Source organism: Pelodiscus sinensis, chromosome 25 (genome assembly GCF_049634645.1).
Source record: "Pelodiscus sinensis isolate JC-2024 chromosome 25, ASM4963464v1, whole genome shotgun sequence".
Lineage (NCBI taxonomy): Eukaryota > Metazoa > Chordata > Testudines > Trionychidae > Pelodiscus > Pelodiscus sinensis.
The window spans coordinates 6768724-6782317 of NC_134735.1; the positions used below are offsets into that span (position 1 = coordinate 6768724).

General features: G+C 58.1%; 1 protein-coding gene across 2 annotated transcripts in view; it reads right to left on the reverse strand.

Moving 5' to 3' along the window:
* Positions 1–12183, reverse strand: part of DLGAP3 (DLG associated protein 3) — a 157620-nt gene extending 145437 nt beyond the window's left edge. Inside the window, exon 1 of one of the 2 annotated variants that reach the window (XM_075909188.1) lies at positions 11717–12183. The gene's annotated coding sequence lies outside the window, so the exon portion shown is untranslated. The remainder of the gene's footprint in view (positions 1–11716) is intronic. The other variant, XM_075909190.1, reaches the window with a different exon arrangement.
* Between the last annotated feature and the right edge of the window lie 1411 nt (positions 12184–13594).

Here is a 13594-nt window from a genome sequence, read left to right on the forward strand (position 1 = left end):
TCCCTTTCTGCCGTACCCCTTCCTAGACAGTCAAATGCTTTTCACCAGACTTCAAAGAGATCAAACGGCAGATGTTTTGCAAGCTGCATGGGACAGGGATGGTCTCTTATTCCACATGGCCAATGCAGGCAGGGAACTGTGCAGCGTGGAGAAAGACCCTGATGAGGAGTGAGAGCGACAGGGGTCTGGACAAGAAAGAGGACAGCCGAGGAGCCTAAAGTGGGTGCCCTTGCTGGACCACGAAGGGGAATCTAACTGCAGTTCCTCAGTCCATGAGGTTCATGAGCTGCCGCAGGCTTTGGCTAACAGGGCCAGATTCCAAAGCTAAGGCAGCAGCATCTCTTGTGTTGGGATCCAGAGGTCCCAGGTTCAAACCCCGTAGTGGACAGTGCTCTGAGGAGCAGCCTAGCCAAAGTGGGTTTGCACCGACGGAGTTACATTCCTTGCCATGCAGAGGGCTTTCGTGGGACTGTATCCTTTCACATTACACCTGTGGGTCAGCCCCCCCCCTTAAAGCACACAGCCCCATGCACAACCTGTGCGCAGGACTGCGCCTGCCCCGACAGGGCCATGCCACCAGGACTAGTAGCATCGATGTCACCTCACCCATGCACTTCCTGGGTGGGAATTTCCATGCTGCACCCGTCACCAGTGGGCCCAATGGCACCTTCCGGGCTCTTAGCAAGGAAAAAAGCCACCCGCCACGGAGGTCATTTGTCGGTGTATCGGTCTGCGCATCGACCGGCATGTCTGATTACCCTGGGCACCTGCCTGCAAATGCCTTTTCAAGTGCAACTCGACAGCTGTGAGCGATATAAAAATCAAACCCTATGAACAAAGCCCCTCTGTGGAGCTGCTCAGAGAGGCGGACAGGCATCAGCGGCCCCTCGCGGTGCACCTGGTCTCCTTCGCGCCCTTGTCAGGAGGGGCCAACTGAGGCACAGAAGGTCAAGTGGCCTGATTTTCAAAGGTCCTGAGCAGCATTCCCAGTACGCTGAGCACTTGGGCAGCCACCCACGAGAGACTCCAATGCCACCCAACTGATCAGCAGAGCGCGCCAGCTGGCAGCATGTGTTTCTACTGGTGGTGCACTTTGGGGCTTGCCTTGGCACACACAACAAAATTTATTCTGCACACGAAGGGACACACATTAGAGCGAACATTGATTCTGAGCAGTGGCTCCTCCCACTGGCTTCAACAACTCTGAATATCACACTTCTATAACTCACCAAGGTCCCAGAGACGTCAATGACAGCTAGGAACAGACTCCCAAGCTCTGCCTCTCCTTCCCACTTTGCCCTTTCCCTGCGGCTCAGGAGTGCTTGGCTGGCCCCCGCTGCTTTGTTATTGTAGGGCTTCCCCAGGATTATTGCTAGAGATGCAGGGGTATTAATTTTCTGGAGCCATGAAGCGTACTTGTGCGGTAAGCAAGGTCTGAAAGGGGAGAATTACAAAGCCCCGGGAAACAGGAATTCTGCAGCGGATTAGAAACCACGTCATTTCTCATTCCAATTCCAGCCTTTGAGGGGTGGGAAGAGAAATGTGACACATCTAATTAGGATTTATAGAAGGTTTTAGGGGAGTTTAAATAGATGCCAATGTTCATCCACAGATACTCTGCCCTCTAGCAGTCGTGGGGGAGACACAGATCTGCCCTGCCCTTATATACATGAATAATTGTATGAATTCATTCTCCTTAATCCAGTGTGCATTTGCTTTCCCACCGTGTACCCCACTGAGCCAACGTACCTGCTGGGCCATGTGGTTTGATCAGACCCTGCACACACACAGACACCGTACTGGCCTGGGAATGATTAAATCACCCCCATCCCCATCCCCACCCCCACCCCGCTATCTCTCTCTCCGAACGCCAGGTCAGGCTAACCGGCACAGCGATCTGTACTCCAAGCTGCAGCGAAACGATCCGTCACTTGCACTCTGCTTCAAAGGAGGCTGGTGCGGCTAGCAGGAGAGGAGCGGCAGGGAAAGGAGGTGGGAGGAAGCACAGACTTCATGCCCTGCGCTCACGCGCTCCTGGCGAGCTCGGGATCTTCTTGGCTTGCTCCCAGCAGAAAGGGAGGGGAGGGGGGCAGAGCCTGAGCAAGAGCATCAATCCAGGGGAGCCGCAAGCTCAGAGTCAGCAGCTTTGACAACCAAGTGCTCTCTTGTCAATTTCATGGCACTCTGGGGGAGAGCTCGTGGGCCGGGAAGGGAAGATGGGAGAGGGCAAAGCAGGAGAACGGGGGGAGCCGGGGGAGACAGTGTGACCAGAGAGCCAGGCAGGAGAGCACAGGGGACAAGGAGGGGTGTAGATTTAGGGGGGGATGATGTGATGCTGCAGCATTCCAGCCCACCTTGCAAAGGCCTGGGCCCTAGGGGCGCGCCACCTCTCCCCCCACGACTCGTAAAAAGCAGGGCTCCCTGCGAGTTCCACGCGGCCAACGCTTTGTGGCAGCAGCCCAGCCCTGTCACAGGGCCTAGGCCTGCCTCAGCTCCCAGCACTGGCTGCTAGTGCTCAGCCTGAGCTGTCCTGAGGGACCCCGGCAGCGGAGGAATCCCTAGGAAACCGTGGGAGGAAGCCACACGCTGGAGACGGGAGGCTGTTTCAGCTGCGCGGATCTGAGAATGCGGATCGCAAGGATTCCTCTCTTCCACTGCCAAGCCCTGAGCACACTCAGCACAGCAGCCAGGAGGCCTTTGCAATAAGGTGACTCATCCCTATTGTCAAATCTCTCAGCCTTGGTATTAGAAAGAGAGAGAGAGACTGTGTGTGTTTTAGAGAGACAGACACACACCACGGTCCTCTGTTCCATGACATCAGGACCCAGCTGTGTTCCAGAGACCCCACACTGCTCAGAGCTAATAGGGATTTTCTTTTCGTTCCAGTGGAAGGAGCAGAAGCAAGAGTCACTCCAATTTATTATTTGTGTTATGGTAGAACATAAGGACGGCCATACTCAGTCAGACCAAAAGTCCATCTAGCCCAATATCCTGTCTGCTGACAGTGGCCAATAGCAAATGCTCCAGAGGGAGTGAACAGAACAGGTAATCCTCATGTGATCCCTCTCCTGTCATCCATTCCCAGCCTCTGACAGACAGAGGCTTGGGACACCATTCCTGCCCATCCTGGCTAATAAGTATGGATAGACCTCTCCGCCATGGATTTATTGAGTTCTTTTTTGAACTCGGGTAAAGTCCTGGTCTTCACAACATCCTCTGGCAAGGAGTTCCACAGGTTGACTGCTACCTATTAGAGCCTCGGGGTGTGTCTACGCTGCATCCAAAGCCCAGGACAGGCACAGCTGCCAAAGCCCACACTGGGGTGTCCATGCTGCATTGTAAACCTGGCTCTCAGAGCCTTGTGAACATGCCCCTACTGCCCTGTGCAAACCTGAATCCGTCTGCAGCTTGATCTGCATCCACACTGCAAAGTACCAGGGCTTGGACCTGTGTTGCAGCAAGACTTGGGCTGCGATCCACCACCCCCACCCCGCCAGGGCAGAGGACCTGGCTCCTGAGGGGTGGCGGACCCGAATCAGACTGATTTGTGTGTGGATGGCACAGGGACTTGGGCTCACACCTGAGTCAGAGTCTGGACTTAGCATGCAGTGTAGATATGCCCTAAGCCCAAAAGCCGGCAGCCCCAGGCAGGAGAGATAAGGGGGGCCCTGACGGAGAAGGCGGTGGGGGAGGCTACCTCCACGTGTATCTGGATACTGCTTGCTCTTCTTCCCCCTTCCAGTTGGTCTGCTTGGTGCTTGGGCCTGCTGCGAGAGCAGGGAACTAGACTCAATGACCTCTCGAGGCCCCTTCTAGTTCTATGATTTCTCTACCAGGGAGCGAGGGGAAAGCATGCAGCCTGTCTGCATTCCTCTCACTCCCGGTTGGCAAGGAGAAGAAAAGCAAGCAGTGTCCCAGTATGCACAGCTGGGTCCCCCCTGCCCCCACCCCTCAACCTCTGGCCCTCTTGAAATGGCACACCTGGCCATAAGGGCCCCAACTGAGATCAGGACCCCTCTGTGCTGGGCACTGCAGACACACCTTGTGAGACAGTCCCTGCCTCAGAGAGCTTACCAACCGAGGAGGAGAGGGGAAACTGAGGCACTGAAAGGGAAAGTGACCTACCCACAGGTCACAGGTCAGTAGCAGAGCCAGGAATAGGACACAAATCTCCTGAGCCCCAGCCCAGCCAAACTCCAGCACCCCTCGAGAGCCCGCAGGGAGCAGCAGAGACACAGTCATAGCTAAGCACAGGCCAAATGAGGCAGGGTGGTAGCAAGGTGGCAGCAGCACAAGGATGGGCATGTTGTTTGCAGGGTGGGGGTGTCAAGGAAGAGATGAGGAAACCCAGCTTGAGCGCCACGCATGGGGAAACAATTCACAGGCAGGGAGATGAGCACAGAGGGGGAAGCATGTCAGCCCGGGGCCCCCAGGGGGTCTGGCAGGGCGGGAACAGAACCCAGCTTTCCTGAGACCCAGTGCTTTACAAACACGCCCAGCAAGATGCCAGGAATGGAACCCACCCATTGCCTTCACCGTGAAATACATTAACATGGGCAGAAGCCTGATCCTCCCGCTGGGTCCAGGGCATTTCATGCTCACTTGGACGAGGAATTCTCCCATCCCTAAGCTGGGCTGCGGTTCAAGCCCCATGGACATTTCATTCTTATTTTGCTCAATGAAATAGCTCTGGCTCTGGGGGCCTTTCCATTGTGGGGGATGGGGCATTTGTAATTTCCCTAGGAAAGGTATTTTTAAAACGGCATTACGTCACCCTGGAAACAGACTGATATGCCGGCATCTGAGGGGCCACTGTGTCCTGCACCAGGCAGCTCGTTGAGCGCCACCTGGGGCACGTTCTCCTTGAACCACCACCAGAATGAATGGAGAGCAAGGTGAACTATTTATACACCTCCCTAGTGTAACTGGCAAAACCTTCCCCAGTCACTCCTGATAAGACTGTTCCACTTGAGATTCGTTCCTATGTGCTGCACAGATAGCAGAATGGAATTGCTCTACTTGTATGGATGCTCCCTAGCAACGTTCCCTCTAAGTGTGGGATAATTTTTGTTCTGTGCACCAAGGCATGTGCAGCTGTGCACCACCAATAGAAATGCTGCTGGCTGTGGTCAGCTGTGGGCATTCGGTCAATCAGCTGGGTGGCATGTGAATCTCTCCTGGGCAGCAGCCCAGCGCTCAGCTTACAGGGAACACTGCCCCCTAGCCCGCCTTTCAAGGAGCAATTCTATGGCCTTTTTGCAGGACATCAGCCCACTGTTTGACCATTAACCCTGTTGCACTCTACAGGATGGCAGAAACCTCTAGACCTTAGCAAGACAGGTTATGAAGAAGAGAACCCAGCCAACTAGTCTTGATTTCAATGGAGCTAAGCCAATTTACACCACTGGGGGATCTGACCCAAAGAGCGTAGGGTAGTGGTCCCCAATGCGGTGCCCGCGGGTGCCATGGCACCCGCCGGGGCATTTATGTGCACCCGCCGAGTGACCAGGACCAGCCCAAGCCAATCTTACGCCTTGGGCTGCAGGCGCACCGCACATGCACGGCCCTCACCCTGGGCACGCAGCACAGGTGTGGTGACGGCCCCAGCCGTGTGGCACAGGTGGGGCCCCCACCACTGGGTGCATGGAGCAGGTGTGGTCCCACCCCCATGCGCCCGGCAGCCCCAAAAGGTTAGGGACCACTGGCGTAGGGCCTTAATGCAAGCTATGGCTTGTGAGCATTTTTTAAATTAAAGCAGCAATAGGGGGGAGTAGTCTTAGCTTTCTGCATCCTTCTAAGCAATGCAACTTTAATTATTCATCACCAGATTCCTGGAACAAACACCTAGGACTGCAGTGGGGACCTCCATGCTCCCAGTGCCACAGCAGAAGTAATAACTTTTTGGGCCTAATATTTAGCCCTGTGTTAGGTTTGATGCTTTGAGAGCTTTTAAGGGGAATCCTGGTGTTGCTTGGACAGTGACGGGCTTAAGTCACACCATCTGGATCAGTGTCCAAATCCCTCATTTTGTTCAGTTCCAGAGCTTTGGTTTGTTTGGCCTATTGTGGCAATAAGGTTCAAGAGCAAAATTTGGCTCCAGATTCCCCCCCCCCCCAAAAAAAATCAGGGTAGACTGGATCCAGATGTTTTGTTCAGCTTATTGTAAGAGAGATAAGGGCCATGTGCAAAACCTGGATATGGATCCAAATTGCCCAGCTGTGCAGATCCAGGAGTTGGTTCAGTTCGTTATAGACCTTAGCTCTAAGTGGAATATTTGGACTTGAAGTACTTGAAACTGAATGTGATTCTGTGCCAGTGATATTCCAGCCCAAATCTCCCCCCAATAAATCTTGATGGGCCCAAATACAAATTCTAGACACAGGCACCTCCAAGCACTGGCAAAAGCTGAACCCCAGATCCAAAACTGTGCAAACTATAGATCAGTTAAACTTTAGGGTAGCTTTCAAAAATGCAGTTTAATTTGTATTTTGTAGGGCAAGAGGGTGGCTCTGTGCTGCAGTTGATCACAGCCACACAAGCAGCAGTGGGACTTTTCAATTCAACCTTAGATCCGGTATTCTCTGCTTCTATCCTCACAATGAGACTAGACCCTGATAAAACCCGTGGGCAGCATAGAGGGGAAGGGTGTTCCTTAGAAAGACCCTCTCCCATCACAGATGTATGTCGAGGTATGAGACTCATGTTCACAGCACGGGTACCAATGCTCGTTCACAGCATGAGCCCCAAAACATTCCTTTTCTAGCCCAACCTTATACCCCCAAAATATCCCCCCACGCTCCCAACAACAAATATTAACGAATAGCCTAGTGCACTGGATCGCTTGCATTCACAGCCCTGGCAACGACCCACATGCTTGGGTCACTGCCAGGCCTAAGCTACCTGCAGAGCAGTGCAGCTAGGAGTTTAGTGCTGACCAAAGATTGGAGGTGATTTAAGCCCTTTGATTATCCGCAGAGTTGGTGCAGCCGCAGGGCAAGCTTCCCACTACAGGTTGAACCTCCCTCGCCCGGCACTCTCTGGTCTGGTAACATCCGTGGTCCGGCATGATTTGAGTTACTCAGATGTCCTCTTCTCCTGGGTGTGGCCAAGCTCTCCTGCAGTCCCATAGAGTGTGATGACAGCCACCAGCTGTGGCGCACTGTGATTTAGCTCTAATTCACCCCTCAATGTCTTCTCAGAGCCCAGCAAGCAGGGGAAGTGCTGGTCCTGCTGCTGGACAGTATTGACCTCCCGTGGTTCAGCAAGTTCTCTGGTTCAGCACCCGTCAGGTCCCGAGGGTGTCAGGCCAGAGAGGTTCGACCTCATACCTCAGCCTCCAGCTGGGACTCTCAGTCCCCTTCCTGAAACGTTGAGGTGGCCTCACCTTGGTCCATCCAGGACTTGGCCTCTCTCAGCAACAAGGGAACAGGCTGCCATGGTGGTTTCACCACCTCAACCGTGGCCCCCTAATGCTAGACCTGAGCCCATCTTCAGCCCTGCAAATTCTCCATCACCCCCCCATGGGGACTCCCTCTTTCTCCTGAAGCTGGACAGTCTATGAAGGGAGACTGGGAGAGCATTTGGATGCAGGGGTGCTCAGGACTAGGGCAGGGGCTTAGGGTGCAGGAGGGGGTTCATGACTGGGGCAGGGGTTCAGGATGTGGGCTCCCGCAGGGCCCTGCTTCCCTCGGGTGGCTCCTGGGTGGTGGTGACCAACACTTCCCCTCCTTGCTGCCATGCCAAAGGGACGCCTGCCCCCTAGGGTCTAGATCAGTGGCCACCAACCAGTCGATCGGGATCGACTGGTAGATCTCGGATCCTCTGACAGGTGATCCTGACTGGTTTGGCCAAGAGGCTATCCAGTGCCTGCACTTCAGCTGCCCCTTCCTCTACTGCTGTGCAACTCCTGCCCTTTGCCTTGGAGCTGCCCCCCCGGGAACCTCCTGTTTGCTGGACAGAGACGGGAAGGGAGAGGAGGGGGTGCTGATGTCAAGGTGACTCCTCTCCCACCCTGTATCCTATCTCCACAGAGCGAGGGGGGACACAACAGAACTTGGGATGGAGTTTGCTGGCTGCTTTCGGGGGTGGTGCAGGGCCAGGGCCGGGGTGATCTGAGTTACTCACATGTCCTCTTATCCTGGGTGTGGCCAAGTTTCCCCGCAGTCCCATAAAGTTTGTCGACAGCCACCAGCGGTGGCTCACTGTGATTTAGCTCAAATTTACCCCTCAATGTCTTCTAAGAGCCCAGCAAGCAGGGGAAGTGCTGGTCACCACCACCCAGGAGCCACCCGAGGGAAGCAGGGCCCTGCGGGAGCCCACATCCTGAACCCCTGCCCCAGTCATGAACCCCTTCCTGCACCCTAAGCCCCTGCCCTAGTCCTGAGCACCCCTGCATCCACATGGCCTCCCAGAGCTGCACCTCAAACCTGCACCTCTGGCACCTCAACTGCCTGCCCCAGGCTCAGCTCAGAGCCCCTCTCGCATGCCAAATCCCTTAATCCAAGACCAGAGCCAGCACCCCTGCCTGGTGAAAGTGAGGGAGGACGGGGGAGGGAGGGAGGACAGAGTGAGCAGGGACAGGGGCACAAAGCCCAGAAGTCTCCTAGCTGGGGCAAAAGCCTGAAGAGTCTAACTGGACCTCTCCCCATGGAGACAAACTCTGGCAGCGCCCGCCCCGGGCCAGCTGCCCGTTTCAGGAATTCAGCTGCTCTGTGGATCCGCCGGTGGCTGTTTATTTCTGGTGGTTACACGCCTGCTGAAACGGGAACCGCAGGCGCTGTGATAAATGCATCGGAAAGGCTGATCTGCTGCCAACCCCTCCTCTGAGTGCATCGGCCACGCTATTGTGTGCGGCTCCTCGCAGCGAGATCGCCTCCCTCAAACGAGAGATCCCTCAGCCGCCTACGGGGGAGCCTCCTCCAGCACCGGGCTGCTGGGAGCACACACGGCAGCGTTTCCAGGAGAACACTTACAAGCACTTGGGCTGGGGATGAAAAGGAGAGCAAGAGAGACAGGAAGTGACATCTCTTTCCTAAAGGAATCCACACTTTACCAGCAAGCTCCTGCTCTCATTTACACCTGGGAATCAATCCAGATTCACACCAGCAGAATCCAGCCTCTCTCGGGCTCCCAGGGACATCTTGGTGGGGCTTGGCGTTATAAATGACCATCCACCCAGCCATATTTTCCTCCCCCCAATCGTGAGCCTTGTGCTCAGGGATTAGATAGCAGCAATAAACCCGCCGAGAACAGATACAGCCCCTGAGAATACATCCATGCTGCCAAAAGCCACCACACCTGCCAGCAGCAAATCTCGGCCGGGCAGCACGGTCTCCTTGCCCTAAAACACGGCAAAGAGTTACATTGAGCATCAGTCTCCCCATTGGAGTCCATGGTTCTTGAGATGATTTGGGAGCTGTCCTACGTGGAAAGGGGATGTCGCAACAGAGCCGTCCACAGCCAGGTCAACGCAGCCTGAGGTTAATTCCGAGGGAGCCCAGCAAGGGAATGAAATCTCCCCATCACCGGCTAACCACGTTAGTCCCAGCAAAATTCCCCCAGCCGCTTTGCAATGTCTGTCAACCCCCTACCCTGCCTCCAAGAATTCCCATCGAGGAACTGCACAGCCCGCCTGACAGCCATCAACAGAGGCCGGGCAGCTGTCTGGGGTGGGGTGGCCACGAGACAGCACCACGAGGCCACGTCTAACCCCCATCATCACATTCTGAAGGAAGCCACACTTTACCAGCAAGCTCTTGCTCTCATTTACCCAGCAGTAACCATTCCGGAATCAATCCAGATTCACACCAGCAGAATCCAGCCTCCCTCGGGCTCCCAGAGACACCTTGGTGGGGCTTGGCGTTATAAACGACATCACATTCTAAAGGAATCCACACTCAAATCCATAGGATTTTACCTTATGCAAAATCTCCATGCCCCGCCTTTGGCGTGTACATGTAACCCATCCCTCTCCATGGGCCTGGCTGCTAGGGGGTAACAGCCCTACTTCTGCTAGTCGCTGATGGAGCTACTCTTGTAACTCCCCTAAAGCAGATCTGCACTGCAGGGCCAGCGGTCCCCGATTCAAACCCTGCAGATGGCCCAGACTGGCGGACGTTACCACATGGCACCTTTTTAGCCAGCTCTACAGTTCGGGCCTGATCCTGCTCCAGTGTAAATCCACAGAGGAAGACTCCCCCTTCCACCGGGGCTGGGATGGAAGACGGAGCTCCACTATCGCCCATCACCAGGCCCCTTGGCGGGGAGACGGTTGGATTTAGGGAGGAGAATGAGCTTTCAAACAACAGCTGGGAGGCCTGGGCCCGATTCTGCTCTCCACGCTGTGACTCAGCAGTGAAGTCGGCAGAGGAACGCAGATTCCCAGATTTTGCTCTTTCCAACAACCCCCCTGCCCTGCAGTAAAGCTAGGCAAAGCAGCGAATTGGTCCCACAAAACCCACGCCCACGGGGTCCCTGCCAGCTTCGTCACAGCAGCCTGGCCAGGGCAATCGGTGCACCCGCCCCATGCACAGCCGCTCACAAGCTCTGGGCCCCGTGTTCCTGCTTTGAGGACCAGCTTTGGGACTCGCTGGGTGGGCAGGTCTCAGAGCACCGCACACATGGATCCACGCAGCCTCACTGTGGGGAGGGGCAGCGCGTGTCACCATCCCTGTTGGACACGTGGGGAAACCGAGGCACGGACCCACGTTTTCCACAACGGCCTCTCACCCTGCCTGCTGCCAAGGCTGGAGCTGCGGGGCAGGATACCGGTGCCAGGCCCGGCTTTGCCCACCGCTGGGCAGCCCTCGCTCCAAGCCAACCCCCCAGGGCCTCAGCCCCCGCGAGAGTCGGGCAGTCACCGGGGGGAGCTGCCAAGTGGCCACAGAGGCAGGAAGCCCGGGCGGCGAAGGGCGAGAAGCGGGCCCCAGGGGAGCCAGGGAACAGTGGCCGGGGAATTCCCAGCGGAGCGGGCCAAGGGTGCGCTGCGCGCTGGCTCCAGCGGCCCCGTGTTAGAAGCTGGATTCCTGCCGCCTCCACACGCCCAGCCCAACGCGCGGGGACAGCCGGCCCCGCAACCCCGGGGGACTGGCGGGGGGAGGCGTGTCCTGCTCTCGGCTTCAAGCTGGGGGGGGGGTCTCGTCCCTCCCCAGGAGGCAGCGGAACGAGCCCAGCCCCACCCCTGACCTGCAAGTTTCTGCGGCTCGGGGAGACCCAAGTAACCCCCCCCCCCTGCAAAAGCCAGAGCAGGGCTGCCCGCAGGGGTCCTATCCCCCCCCCTCCCTCCGCGGGCACGATCCTGCCCCTCCAGCTTCCCCGCTTGCCAGGGGCGTCTGCTGCTGGACCCCGCCGCAGCCGGGCCCGGCTCCGCGGAACCAGCGCGCCGCGAAGTTTGGCGAGGAGGCGGAGAAGGAGCCCGGGTCCGCTCGCCCCTCCGACCCAGCCGGCGGCCGGGTTGCTGAGCCGGTAGCCCCGAGAGGGAGGGGCCCCCCCCACCAGCCTGGGCCCCAGCAGGAGCGAGGCCCAGGCGCGCCCCGGAGCGCAAAGTCCGCCGCAGCCCGCGCCCCGGGAGGGTCGAGCCCTGGCCAAGCCGGCGACTAACTGTTGATCTTGGCCACCCACCTGCATCCCCGCCCCCACGGCTGGCAACGAAGCCCCCCCCCCCCCGCTCCCCCACCCGCAGCCCACCCGCAGCCAACAATGGCCCCGCGTCGCTTACCGTGCCGGGGAGCCGCGCCTCGCAGCTACATCCTCCCGCCAGCCTCGCTCCGCCGGCGGCCTCGCTTCTGGCGGCGGCGCCCCCCGAGGAACGCGCCCGCCGCGGCTCCCCTCCCGCGAGGCTGCGCTGGAGCCCGGCGCCCCGGCCGGAGCGGAGCCCGGCGGGGGAGGGGGCGAGGCTGGAGGTTCCCTCGCCAGCCCCGCACTGCGGAGCTAGGGGGTTAATCGCAGCGAGACGCCGGGGCCGCCTTTACCGCCTGACACCCAGGGAGCGGCGGCGGGGAAGATGCGGAGGTGGATTCCCGGGAACCGGGGGCGGGGAGCGCAGCCCAGGCAGACGCGCCAGCGGCCCTCCCGGGGCAGCCCGGGCTGCGCCGCCCCGCGGGGGCAGGCGGGGAAGATGCAAAATGGCTCCAGCCGCTGCATGTCGGGGCCGCCCCACGGCCGGCGGGCTCCTCGCCAGCCCCGCTGCCAAGGGGCGGGGGACCGGGCGGGGGACCCCCCCTCGCCGCGCGCTAGGAGAATGGAAGCCGCCGGGCGGGGGGGGCCGTGCGCGCGCTCGGGGGCAGCCCCCCGCCCCGGCTAAGGAGCTCGGGCAGCGCCAGGCTAAGCCCGGCCCCTGGGGGAGGAGGGGCGGGGTAGGGGGGTGCCCCGATCCTGACACCCCGGCTCATCCAGCCTGCCTCCCCGCCCCCAGCTCTTCTGATGCCACCAGCTGGGAGGGGGAGGGAGGGATGTTCTGCCAGGACCAAGGCTGAGGCTTCCAAACTCATCTCACCCCTCACCTGCGTCTGGCCCGGGAAGCCAGTCTCTAGGGGGCAGCCTGGAGCAGTGATGGGCACAGCAAAGGCAATAGTGCGTAAGTGGGGTGAGGCAGAGAAGGCCTTGCCTCCCCCCCCCCCCCCCACTCGCAGCATGGCCAGCCATGAGCCAGCTAGGTGCCAGATCCTTCCTTCCAGAGCAGGACCCCACCCAGGCTGACTCTGTCCCACAAAGAGATTTCCCCTGCCTGCAGGTGGGTGCACAGAGGCCTGCGTGGCTGCATGCTGTTCCCTGTGCACCCTTTGCTGGGAGAAGCCTTTGCACAGGGCTGCCATGAAAGTAGTGTGCGTGTGCCCATGTGGGCACATCCCTGAACATTTGCACATATGAAGTGCATGTGCTAACATGTACACCAGTGCATGTGCCCACGTGAACATTTGCACTATGGGGTACATGTGCCCACGTGGGCACATCCCGAATATTTGCTCTTACGAGGCAGCAGGAGGGGGTGTGAGGGCTCCCACCCTTGTCCACAAAAACAACAAGGAGTCTGGGGGCACTTTAAAGACTCTCAGATTTATTTGGGCAGGAGCTTTTGTGGGCAACCCCCCACCCACTTTGTCCAGGGCACAAGTGCATGGGAGGAACATGTCTGCAAAGGTGCAGGCACGGGTGTGTAACTGCACCCTAGTGTAGGTGTGACTGTGCAAATGCATGTGTGCGCACAGGCCTATGTGCAAATGGCCAAGGGCTTGTGTGAGGATGCATGTAATGGTGTCTGAGACATATTTCACAGAGGTACCCGTGACTCCTTCCCCCACCCCAATGAGCCAACTTCCCCAACCCAGTGGCCTCATTCAAGTATTTCAAAGCCATCACCCCAAGGCAGTGGAGAGAGATTATCTCCTCTCTCCCCTCTCCCCTCACCCTCCTCCCCTGTCTGGGGTGACACTCCATAGTGCGCGCTCACTGCTATGACACGGGAAAGCTGCCAATTTCGCCTGGACGTATTCCTGGAAGTTTCATCACACGACATCATCTTCCATTCAAGGGTCATACCTACCTCCTGGTGGCTCCACACCCATCCTGGCTTACTGCTGGCTTGGGGAGTCTGCGC